The following is a 14,247-nucleotide window of genomic DNA, read 5'->3' as shown; positions in this document are numbered from 1 at the left end:
TTGATGAATCCAGATTTTAAATATACTGTAGGTGGGGTTGATCTCCAGTTGAGGAGCAGCAGTCTTTGACTGATCCAAAGGCAGGATTAAATACCGAGACGCTGGGCAAATGAACCCAGCAGCTGAAGTTAACCGTGAAAAGATGTTCCACATCTGAAGATCAGCCTGAAATGCTATGAATTTTATTGTCACAAAACTCAAGCTTCCTTTGAAAACTTTCTTCTTCTATATGTAGTTTATTTTAACATGACTGAGACTAAATGCAAAAGATCTTGCACGCCATTGCCTAATTTTTACTGTGCCCTTGTGTGTCCGTGTGTGTGTGTGTGTGTGTGTGTGTGTATATATATATATATATATATATATATATATATATATATATATATATATATATATATATATATATATATATATATATATATATATATATATATATATATATATATATATATATATATATATATATATATATATATATATATATATATATATATATATATATATATATATATATATATATATATATATATATATATATATATATATATATATATATATATATAGTCATGAATATCGGGCCTTATGCCTGATAAGAAACTGAAACATTTAGAAAATAATTAAGCAAAATAATCTGTACAGTTGTGTGGTAGTTTCGAGGGCCGAAAGTCCAAGCCCAAGTTTTTCCACTTTGTGATGCCCCCTAGGGGAACACCTGAGTGATTTTCTGAGTTGCATCCCTTCGCCACCCCTGTTTCTGTTCCCACTTTCTCATGGATCCTTTTGTTTTCCAAAATTGTACAGTGAGGATGATCACCGAGGGGCATCCCATTTATAGGGAATAATTTTGATGACTGACCAAAGAGTTGATGAGGCAAGACCTATCTTCCCAAGGGCTTCTTCAGGGTAGACCCTTCCTCTCACTTGTGGTGGCTGACACCAAGCACTTACTGATTTCACCTTCCCAACTCATGCTTTTACTAGAGCATACACAAATTGCATCAGGTATGTCTGGATATTGAGAGGAATCTGCCCTTATTCTTTATCTTTGTTTCTCAACCTTTTTCAACTTTCATTATTCCTTCCCCTGCTAAGCTACAAGTGCAGTGTAAAATCTTTGTAAAGTGTCTCCTTGAACTCAGTGAGTCAATGAAGTAATTATTCCCCTTGGCAGTTATAGAAGTAAATTAATTACCTCCTCAAATCTTGCCCTTTATCTGTGAACATACGATAGGCATATTGAGGGAATTTTATACTCATCAGACATCTCTCTGCCTTTCAGGAGTCAATGTCCAGTGTTATTTGGTTAGAACAAGTTCTTCCTGACTCAACTGTGCACGAATTCAACACTGACGATGTATGTTGCCCCTTCATCAGTGATTGCATTATCTGGGGACAGATTCCCAATTATCAATGTACCCTAATTGCATTTATTCTATTTAATTGAGCGCTGCCATGTATTACTTTGCTGATTAATTTTACTGTGTAAATTGTAAATAAACTAATTATTTACTTACTCAGGCTGTCACTTTGGCAACCTACATTTCCCTCTTCCCTTTTCTGGTTTATGATTTTGCAGCCCCATTAGCTAGGCTATCTAAGTTCCCATAAATTAATACTAACGCAGCTCAGAAGTAACAATATAATATATATATATATATATATATATATATATATATATATATATATATATATATATATATATATATATATATATATATATATATATATACAACTGTGGAATATTTTCTGTTACAAAAGAATTCCATCAAATATAAGGAGCCCATAAAAATTTCAAAATGTAGAAAGTAAGTGCTATGTTTCAGAGACCAACTGTCTCTCTCATCAGGCAAGTAATAAATGAGAAAGAGTTACAGAAAAGTGGTACTTATACCAGAAGGTCCATAAGTCAGCCGTTCAGTCACTCCTGTTAACAATTTCTCTTTAATCTTCTTAATCGCTGGTTGGAGGAAGATTTTATCTATAATATCTGAGTCCCGGGCTCCTTTTGAAAGGTTCATTGCATTTCTTTGTTTAATCAAAGCTGATTCCACCATCTGGCTTTTGAATCGACAATTGCTGCTGTAAATTATACATGACAAATTACAGTTTATTCTATGGTTATGGTTATTCATTTGGCTAAAAATAACTGAGCTCCGTTGTCCATACCTAACTGAACATTTATGCTGTATCAATCTCTGGGGAGTGATTTACCTGTAAAACAGATATAAGTTTGGTCACAATCGACAGAAGGGATTTCGTAAACTCCTGCGTCTTTGGGGACTGTTTTTTGTTTGACGTTAATCAGGGATTTGGTTAAGATATTTGGGTGGGTAAAAGCAAAAGCGTTAGAATTTCCAAGGGTCTGCATCAATGTCTTAATCCTGTCCAGGTTTGGGATTTTTATTTTATTATTGGGCATCTCTCTAGTCTTGTTTTGAGGGGGGATGGCAAAAGATTATGTTAGCTTTGTAAATTGCTTTCTCAGTTATAGTCAGGGTACTTTAAAGATGACAGCTGCTTATAGATTAGTTCAATTTCTTTTTCCAAGAAATCCAGGGAGCAAATCCGTAAGGCTCTTAAGAATAAATTGCTAACTACGCCAGTCTTGATAGAAATGCCATGTTAAGCTAAAAAGTGGATGTATGAAAGAGAAAATGTTGGTTTTCTGTATATGGTAAATTTGTATTCTGTCGTGTCTCTAATTATTAAAACATAAAGAATAAGAATTTTGTTGTCTGTTTCCCATTCAAGTTTCAATTTGATGCTAGGCACTAATACATTTAATTTCGAAAAAATTAATTTAAATTGCCCCACCTATTATCCCAAAATGTTAAGATATCATCTACATATCTCATCCGCAGCATGCCTTTAGGTTTTATTATATTTATTATTATAGTTTCAAAATATGCCATGTATAAATTTCCTAAAACAGGACTTCAAAGGCTGCTCATGCTGCATCCGAATTTTTGTTTATAGAATGACTCCCCGAACGAAAAGACGTTATTTGATACACATGATTTAACTGACTTTATTGTTTTATCTAGGGCTAGTGGGAAGTGATCTGAATAGGGGGCTAATTTCTCTCTCAAAAACTGTAAACGTCCTTTACTGGTGCTTTTGTGAATAGGGAATCTACATCTAAGCTTAAAAATTTTATGTTGTGAAGTGGTATGTGTGCTTCTTTGAATTTGTGACAGAAATCTTCAGAATGTTTACCGTGACTGGGAGAAAATGTGCCTAAGAAATGGGAAAGGAGGCCGGCTAACCACTTAGAAATTTTATAATTGAAAGCTCTGACACATGAGATAATAGGTCTGATTGAAAGATTATCTTTATGAGTTTTGGGAAGGCATAAACTACCTTACTTTTATGACCATCCCAGAACTCATAAAGATAATCTTCCATTCAGCCCTATTACCACATGTGCTGGAGCTTTCAGAAGGCTGAATAGCAGCCCTAACAATGAAGAGCAGCATCCTCCAGGGGACCAAAGGAGAGACGAACGTAGTTTATTCATTCATTAGTCCAGAGGAGATGGCTCATAGAAATCAAAGGGCACACTTCATCATCATTATCATAGATGCCATTCATCATCACGACAGGAAGCCATCTCTACAAGAGTTGATAGAAGGCACCCAGGTCGTACACAGAGAGGATAACTATGGTCGCCTCTTAATAGCTGAAGCTGTAAGCATCACTATCCAGATACCAATCCTGAATATTCAACAAGAGTCCGATCCTATACTCCCTTCCAATAGGAGAAAGAATGAACGAACCAACAGGGACCAGACAGCACATCCCCAACCACCGGACACTTCGCGCCCCTTAGGGGACACGAAAGGCCCCAGCGAAGGACAAGTAACATGCTTGCTCAAGTTGCTGAGGCCCCGCCCAACACGAACCTCCAGCCGTTAATCAACTCAGAACCTTTGCACGCACACATACACGCAAATTTAATGTTTTACACATTTGTGTATAAACAGCCATTTGTTTATTTGTAAAGTTTACATGTTATAAAATTTTATTTGTTTTTGTACCTTATTTTCTGTATTTGCAAAATAACATTTAAGACTTTACTAAATTTTAAACACAAATTTTAGGAATCACTAGCACATGGTATTATATTTTGAATATTTACTTAACCACATGTTTAAACTTTCACTTTTGTTGTGTTACATATTCTTTGTACCCAATACAACGCCCTGAAGTGGCCATGTAGTTGATCCCTTGACCAACCAGTACCCAGACCCCAAGGTCATTCTCCCCACACGATGATCTAAAAGGTTAAAAGGCCGCACATTGTAAGTCAGTAGTCGCTTGATAATGACATAAAGGCGAAACAGCTGTCGCGACAAAAAAATCAATAAATGGAAGAGGGAAGTCTGCGTATTTTTCACCAGAAATTGACGAACGAGAATCAGAAAAAACTCAGACGGTATGAAGATACCTGCAAGTAACTTATTGATGCTACTAAGGCAATTGCTTTTACCAAAAATTTTATAAGAGAAAAACTATGCCCTAAAAGTATATATATATATATATATATATATATATATATATATATATATATATATATATATATATATATATATATATATATATATATATATATATATATATATATATATATATATATATATATATATATATATATATATATATATATACATATACAAGCACACACACACCTCATACACAAACACACATTATATATATATATATATATATATATATATATATATATATATATATATATATATATATATATATATATATATATATATATATTAGTGTGTGTGTGAGAGTAAGTACTAAGAGGAGGCTCATAATTTTTTCTCTCCATACTGGGGGCACCATCATTATCAGAAAGCGTATGCCATAATCACTATCATATGGGCTCTTCGTATAAGCACTTTGATAACCTGCAACAATAAATATAACTACAGAGAATGTTAGAAAGAGAAGGATGCATCTGTGGGGAAACAGGCATAAGTGATTATGAGGACAAAGTGGTTTGAGTCTTAATATACTGCCAAGACCACACAGTTTTTGTCATGTTACATACGATGCTCGCTAACTAGTCTTAGAAATCGAAATCATGAATTATGGGAAGATACACACATACTCGTATAATCATACAATCATACCTGTGTGTATATATTATATATATATATATATATATATATATATATATATATATATATATATATATATATATATATATATATATATATATATATATATATATATATATATATATATATATATATATATATATATATATATATATATATATATATATATATATATATGTATGTGTGTGTGTGTGTGTGTGTGTAAATATATATATGTGTGAGAGAGAGAGAGTTGAGGGGTGTTAGGAAGGAGAAATAGGGAAAAAGTGAGGAGAATTAGACAGAGAGTGAGAGAGACAAAGTTTATCCACTGTCATTCAGTTATCCTGGGTAGTGCCAGGTTGGTCAGCTCGTATATATATATATATATATATATATATATATATATATATATATATATATATATATATATATATATATATATATATATATATATACGAGCTGACCAACCTCTCACTACCCAGATAACTTCCTAACAATGACTCTCTCTCTCTCTCTCTCTCTCTCTCTCTCTCTCTCTCACACACACTTCCTCTCTCTCCGTGTCTCTCTCCTCTCTCTCTCTCTCTCTCTCTCTCTCTCTCTCTCTCTCTCTCTCTTATTCTTTATTTCTCTCATTCTCTCCTTCTCTCTCTCCTCTCTCTCTCTCTCTCTCTCTCTCTTTCTCTCTCAACCCTCCCTGTCTCTTTCCCTCTTTCTTCTCCTCACCTCCTTCTACTCTCTCTCTCTCTCTCTCTCTCTCTCTCTCTCTCTCTCTCTCTCTCACACACACACACACACTATTTCTTTCTCTCACTCCCTCCCTCTTTCTTTCTCTCTCTCCAACCCTCCCTGTCTCTTTCCCTCTTTTTTCTCCCAAACACCCCCTCTACTCCCTCCCTCACTTCCTCTCCCTCTTACTCTCTCTATATAACTCTCTCACTCTTTCTTTCTCTCACTCTCTCCTTCTCTCTCTCTCTCCCTCCCTCTCTTTCTCTGTTTTTCTCACCAAACATCCCTTACTCTTTCCTTCCTTCTTCTCCCTAACACCCCTTCTACACACTCTCTCTCTCTCTCTTTCTCACTTCGTCTCCCTCTCACTCTCTCTCTCTCTGTCACCCCCTTCCCAACCCCCACCCTCTTTGGTGCCATTAATACCTTACCCTCACAGTATATTTTTTTTTTTTTTGCAGATAGCAAGTCATATGCATACCGATATTAGGTATGATAAAGTCGTAAAGTTACTAAGTCTACGGGCATAACCAGCCCCGTTTCACGAGCAGAACCAGCCCCGTTTCAGGGAAGCCTTCCCACCCCCTTTGGTACCCTTTGGTGCTAGTGATGTCTTACCCGCACAGTGCTGATTTCTAGATAGTAACTCATATATACCCCAAGTTTGGTTGAAATTGCTCAATGCGTTTCAGAGATATTCTGGCACACATACATACATACATACATACATACATACATATATAAGAAGTCGGAAGTTCACACCTCAAAAACTGCAATTATTTAGGTGGGATACGGCAGCTTGCTCGGGTATGAGGTACTATGCATGATATTCAGAATTACATCATAAACCCTTTTAACAAACGACAAAGTGCATAAGATATCTAATAAAAGCGTTGCAAGCTTCTACGTACATCTCAACAGTTTCAATGAGAGAGAGAGAGAGAGAGAGAGAGAGAGAGAGAGAGAGAGAGAGAGAGAGAGAGAGAGAGAGAGAGGTGCCTCTCATAGAGTTACAAGCAAAAGTTTATTATCTGCATCCTATTGCGTTCCTCATATATTCCATTCGCAGAAGTTGTAAAAGAGAGGAAAATGCGAGAGAAAAATAAGGGAATTATGATATAAAATTTCGCCGGCCTATGCGACGCCCGAGATTCAGATGGAGCCATCATCTGGCTGAGCCGCAGTTTGTTACTCAACCAATGGTCTCTCATAGATTATAACGAGCGTCACAGGAGCTAATAAATGCTTTCGGGCCCTCATCTCTACCACCCTATTTGGTTTTACGACACCTGTAAAGAGAGCCTTGTAAAAGAGGAGTTGCACCACACACATAAGCATAATTTTGGAACAGGGTCGCCCTCGACACCTTTCTGTTCGCTTATGGTCATACTTTTACCCTCTTAATATAATACGCGGCCTGGAACGATACTTTCCCTTTTTCAGGTTCCAGGCCTTGTTGCCTAAACGTCAACAACTAAGCAATTTTGCTTGTTTGTGAGGAATGTATGGACATATCAGCTGAATTCGAAAAATATTTTACTGAATTCTGAATTTTTCACTCATGGGAATTATTCCTAAAATAAATAGAATCCCTTTTCCCATTCATTTTTCTAAACGTAAGGAAAGACATGCCATGCTATGACTTCCCATCTGGAAAAGAATACAGTGGGGGTAAGACACCAACGGCACCAAAGGGGGTGGGGGTTGGGAAGGATATGACAGAAAGAGTGAGAGGGAAAGGAAGTGAGTGAGAGGGAAAGGAAGTGAGTGAGAGGGAAAGGAAGTGAGTGAGAGGGAGAGGAAGTGAGAGAGGGAGAGAGAGTACAGAGGGTGTTAGGGAGAATAAAGAGGGAAAGAGACTGGGAAGGTTAGAGAGAGAGAGAGAGAGAGAGAGAGAGAGAGTAGAGGGTCTGTTAGGGAGGAGAAAGAGGGAAAATTGAGAGAGAGAGAGAGAGAGAGAGAGAGAGAGAGAGAGAGAGAGAGAGAGAGAGAGAGAGAGAGAGAGAGTTTATCAGTTGTCAGTCAGAGTTGTCCCAGGCAACCCTGGGTGTGTGTCAGCTATATATATATATATATATATATATATATATATATATATATATATATATATATATATATATATATATATATATATATATATATATATATATATATATATATATATATATATATATATATATATATATATATATATTATATGCCGCCATTCAGTTTCGCCAGTCATCCAAGAAGGGAAAGTATCAGTGCGATGTGTGGCTTACTTATCTTTCCCAGTCCTCATGTTAAATTACAAATCCTGCAAATAATGATGTTGTCTTCTTGAGAGGCACTCTGGTTATTGTCACAGGTGTCATTCAGTCCTATTAACGCTCGTTGTCTAACCATGAGTGCGTTTTTATTGAACAAACTGTCTTCAGTACTACCGGATTTCTATCTCTTAATTTATATCGCTTTAACCTTAATAACATTTATTACAATCTAAACAAAGATATTCATCACTGACCTGCTACCGAGGTTATGTTCTGAAAGATATGTTCTGTCCTGTGTTAAAATTGTTCAATCTGTGCTGTAAGGTCGTAACATATGTGCTGTGTGATGACTGATAACAATGGTATTCGTATTAGGCTCAGGATTATACTGTACACTCTTCGCTGATTTGCTCAAACATTTTACATTTCAGGGTAAGCTACAATCTCAAAAACAGTCTGATTATACTCATTTTATTTTTCTGTAAAAGAAAACTATTGAGATGGCTTTGTCTGTTCATCTGCACTGTTTCTGTCTACTCTCAGATCTTAAAAACTACTGAGGCTAGAGGGCTGCAAATTGGTATGTTGATCATCCACCCTCCAATCATTAAACATACTAAATTGCAGCCCTCGAGCCTCAGTATCTTTTATTTTATTTATGGTTAAGATTAGCCATGGATCGTGCGTCTGGCACAGCCGAGTCCAATTCCGGAGGCGTTGCCGACGCACCTTCATTTGACTGTATCTGGGGAGCAACTGAGCACTACCCAGTCGTCACTGAGAGTTTCTTACTGCAACACGTCGAGAGGCTCGTAATGATGTCAATCGAAGACAGTTACAACACGATCGTAACACTGCCACTGCGGCTCATTGAGAGGCTCCTCTAGATCCTTAAATGCGCCTTTTTTAATTTCGATTTGGTAGCTTTTTTTTATTTTGATTTGGTCACCCTAGGAACACAGGCCACCACCGGGCCGTGACTGAAAGTTTCATGGGCTGCGGCTGAGAATTTCATGGCAGGTGGCTGAGACTTTCACACAGCATTATACACTATACAGAAAACTCGATTGCGCCGAAGAAACTTCGGCGCATTTTTTACTAGTTTTTCCTTGCTTCAGATGAAGTGGGTCGTATATCCCAAGTGCTTTTGTGAACATGCTATGTAAGACAAGAGACTTTATTTAAGGTGAATATGACAACTGTTGTGCATAACTTTCACATTTAGTGACATCTCTGAACATACACTATATATATATATATATATATATATATATATATATATATATATATATATATATATATATATATATATATATATATATATATATATATATATATATATATATATATATATGTGTGTGTGTGTGTGTGTGTGTGTGTGTGTGTGTGTGTGTGTGTGTACATACCTTTCTTGATGTCTCAGTGGTCAAAGTCACTGTCTATCGTTGTTTCCAAACCAGAAAAAGAAAATTTTTTTCCATCTTTAGAAAGATAAATTCATTCGAAGATTTTCTTGATGTACAGCAGTCCATCTCTAGGAGAAATTCGTCAAAGGCTGAAGGGTCACAAAGCTTTTGGAAGTTCAAGTCATTCATAGTCGCATACAGCTCCATCCTATTTATCTGAATTGATAAAAGCATCATATCTCGAACGGTTAACCAAGTTGGTCCCGGTGAGGTCATAGGTGCAGAAGAGTGTTCATTGTTTGTACAATAAGTTCTCGCGTGAACTGGAAAATGGTAATGTGTCCGTTTAATCAGTGTAGAGTGCCCTTGATGGTTGCGTGCTCGGTAATGAGTGTTCTTGTTTACTGATTATTTTGTCTTTACTAAGGGTTTCCAGGCATATAACATGAATGTTGGATTAACAGAGTTTACGATGAATAGTATTCAAAGTAATCCTTGTTTTAAAGCAAATGTTTATTTGTGTGCATGTGTGTGTGCGTGCGTGGGCACAGGATGTAGGATGGCCACGTCATTACGCAATAAAGGTAAATCTCGTACATATTTGAAGAGATGGAAAGCCATGCTTAGGATGTGACTTTGATTCCAGGGGTGCAGTAAAAGGAATGCAAATGTTACAGTTAATAATGGAAATCTAAATTGAACGGAAGCTACTGAAATGGAACCTAAAAATTATATACTGATACGGAAATTGGCGTCATGTAAACTAGTATGTGTGAAAAAGTTGGGAGTATACTTTTTGATAACGTCTTTATGCAAGAAGACAGAGGTGAAAATGAATGAATAAGTTATCATTTCCATGAATACTGAAAATTCAAGAACTGATTTGTGAAGGCATCAGAAGGAAAAGGTAACAAACTTTGTGAAATTTCAAAATACTGTTGATGTTTCTGGAACAGTGCAAAGGTCACATTAACCACTGGATGACATTTTGCTTTTACACTTTTTTCCTATAGGGCAGAATAATAATCCATGTAATATTTTTTCATTAAAGCAGCTTCACTGTAATTATGGCTTCTTAGCCATATTAATAAATACGTGCATTCATATATAAGCACACAAAAACAGACAAACACACGCACGCATACACACACACACACACAAACACACACACATAAATATATGTGTGTGTATATATATATATATATATATATATATATATATATATATATATATATATATATATATATATATATATATATATATATATATATATATATATATATATATATATACTAGCTGATATACCGGCCGTTGCTCGGGACAAAAAGGGCATGCCTCTCGTGATGACAACCCCTACAGGGTGGGTTATGCAATCACTTTCAGAATAAGTAATCACTTGGGATCATTGCAATCTTAAGCTTGTTAGAGCCTCCCTAGATTTCATCATGTTTGCATGCCTGGTCACTGGTCACGTTTGAACTTGCAGACCAGGTTAACCTCAAGTTACCAGGCTTATTTTCGCGTATTCTTGTATGCAACCTACGACAATTTTGCTTACTCGGCGAATAAGCATACCAGTAATTGGCTGCCGCCGTGTGAAAAAATCGTACATGGCGTTTGCTCTATTCTGTTCCTTCTACCAATCCACTCTTCTCCCATTCCCCAACCCATCACCGCCATTTCCCCCTCGTAGAACTTAGTTCCTACATCCCTCTCTTATTCCCCAGTTAGGCTACTCCACAGTCCTTAGCCTTCCCACACTCGTTCCCTCTCCTCCCATTCCTACCCTGTCCTATTCTCCCTCTATATCGCCATTACTTCTCTTCAACATGTCCCCATTTATGTGGAGCTTTCAAAAAGCACTTGGTGCTGTTAACCTATGTTTCGAATTTCACCTTTATAGGCAAAATAATAAGAAAGTTATATTGGGGAGGGGGCCATAAGGGATCCCTCAGGACCCCAAACGTTCTTATAGTGATTTATAAATAATGCAATTGGTGTCAATAACCCATGTTTTAAAGTGACCAAAATCGGCCCCAAAGCAAGAAAGTTATATTTAAGGGTGATCCCCAAGGACTCCGAACGGCTTGATAACTATTTTGAAGTAATGCAATTAGTACCAGTAGCCTACGTTTCAAATCTGAACCAAATCGGCCCAAAAATAAGGAAGTTACATCCTGGGGGTGCTAAAGTAATAACTTTTTAGTGGGGGGGTTTACATATGTTTTTAAGAAATTCTAATTAGCCTGTGTTCGAGCCCTATGTTAGCTTAACCTCTGTGTTAAATTTCATACTGATAAGTCCACTGTTGCAGACGTTCACTTGGAACAAACAGACAAACAATATATAATATATATATATATATATATATATATATATATATATATATATATATATATATATATATATATATATATATATATATATATATATATATATACTGTATATATATAAAGATACTGTAATACACCTCCGTAGAGTGGTCTTGTTGAACAAGTGAGTGCTCCACAAAGGGATAGAGTAGGAAGTCGAGCAACAGAAATCGCTTTTGAACGCGCCAAGTTAAAAGCTCTCGAGTCCGTAATGTGTGATGATAAGAGGCTTGACTGCCACAAAGGGAATTGGGAAGTTCAGAATATGAATCTGGGGAGGAAACCCCTTTACATCCTCCCATTGCGAGTATATACGACATTCGAAGCTTAAATCAGTTTAAAATCCACCCTCTTATAGGTAAAAGTTGAAAATGCCTCAAAGCGTGGTCTACCCGTGTACAGCTAGCAAAGTGAATTTCTTAGAGGAACCTTCCATGAAAGGCAGAGAGATTTCTTGAGAAGCCTATCCCTGTATGTTTTCTCCAAGTTTTTTTTTTCTTAAAAGTTCTTTTCGTGGTATTTTACATTATTGCTACTTGATTTTTATGCTTAATTGTTTGTCCTGCAGTTCATTATAAGTACTGATTCTTTCTGAAAATCTCCGTCCACGTTGTCATATGTGCATTTTAGTTTCTCCTCTGAAATTACCGTACACATCCACACACACACACACACACACACAAACATACAAATATTTTGTTAAAAGTTTAGAAGACAAAAAGCATATAGAATGATTTTAAGAAAAAAACGGCGAGTGAGGGGAAATGCTCTCATTTTATAATGTTCCCAAAGACTCCAAGGACATGTTTGTATAAATCCCACTTCAATGTTCACGTTTTCCATCGGTTTGATATTAGCTGAGGTGAACAAACAAAATAATATTTTTGTCTTCAACAAATGAACTGTCGAGTTCAGCAAGTCCACAGTTATTGTCCTTACCCAAGGCAAATTAATTCCAACTATATTCTTTTGTGTTTCCTGAGCAGGTCAAAAGGACTGTTTACTTAATGCCCTAGTCTAGCTCAAGCCTGCAAAAAGAAAAAACAAGGAAAGAAAAGCAATAACGAGGAAAATCAAAGTAATGGTAAGGGAAACAACAGAAAACAAAGCAACGAGGAGGACAGCAAAAAGGAAAGTAATGTTAAGAAAACAAGAGGGGAAACAAGGAAATGAGGAAGAAGCAACTGGGGAAAAGGAAACAACTGGAAAAATAGAAAATAAGAGAAAAATGAAAAGGAAAAAAGGCGTTAAGAGGATAATAACACTGAAAACAAGACAATGAGGCGGAAAATAAGGCAACGAGAATGAGAGTAACTTTGAGGAGGAAAACAGCAGGGAAAACAACAGGGATACAGGCGGTGGAGAGGAAAACAGCAAGGATAACAAGGCAATGAGGAGGAAGATAATAGAGAAACAAGGCAAGGGTGAGCAAAACAACAGGAAAATAAGGCAATGGGCCTAGCACGGTTCTCTGCTGCGGTTTCGAAAACAGGTGAGTTCTTTACTTATCTCTAATGTCCGAGAACCTTGCGTCGATATACGTTAACTGTATACATAATTTATATTTGAACATTTGTTAATTAAGATATTATTGAAATTTTGTTAGCATTATTTGTGTATAAAAGCAGGTTTGTTACGATTTCTTAAAGGTTTCTCGTAATCTGTTTATTAAAGATATTTCCAGAAGGTACGACTTGACAAGGCTTATGAAACGTCTGCTACGTGGCACTGCCGATCCTAGAGACAGATAGACAGACAGACTGACGGACAGAAAGCCAGACAGAAGACAGAAAGAAGGCAAGCTTATTCTCACATTCTCAGTCGTTTAATGCAAATAAGAACATGCAGTTGTAGTTCTGCAGAATCTTTCTTTTTCAGTGTTCACTGCAAGAGAAGAGCCGTTCTAAGGAATAGAACCCTGGCTGACCACTTCTACGAGGTGCAATCGGCCTGAAGTGAAACACCCAGTGCAATTGTTAACAGATTTTTATCTCTCTCTCTCTCTCTCTCTCTCTCTCTCTCTCTCTCTCTCTCTCTTCTCTCTCTCTCTCTCTCTCTTCGTATTTAAATCAAACCAGTTACGAAGCCACAGGCAACTGCCGCCGTATAGTAACGTTTCAGCCGTCGTGTGACAGTAGGGAAAACAAGGGATAAGAACATTAATGACGGAAACAAGGTGAGACGGGGAAGTAAAGGGTAAATAAGGCAGTGAGGTGGAAACAAATGGAAAAACAAAACAGTGATGAGGGAAACAAGAGAGAAACAAACCATTAGGAGGAAAATTATCAGGTTAACAAAGAAGTGAGGAGCAGAACAACGCAGGAAACAAGACAATGTGAAGGAAAACAACAGGAAAACAAGGCAATAAGATAGA

The sequence above is a fragment of the Macrobrachium rosenbergii genome, chromosome 46 (genome assembly GCF_040412425.1).
Source record: "Macrobrachium rosenbergii isolate ZJJX-2024 chromosome 46, ASM4041242v1, whole genome shotgun sequence".
Lineage (NCBI taxonomy): Eukaryota > Metazoa > Arthropoda > Malacostraca > Decapoda > Palaemonidae > Macrobrachium > Macrobrachium rosenbergii.
Note: the sequence above shows the minus strand (reverse complement) of the source record.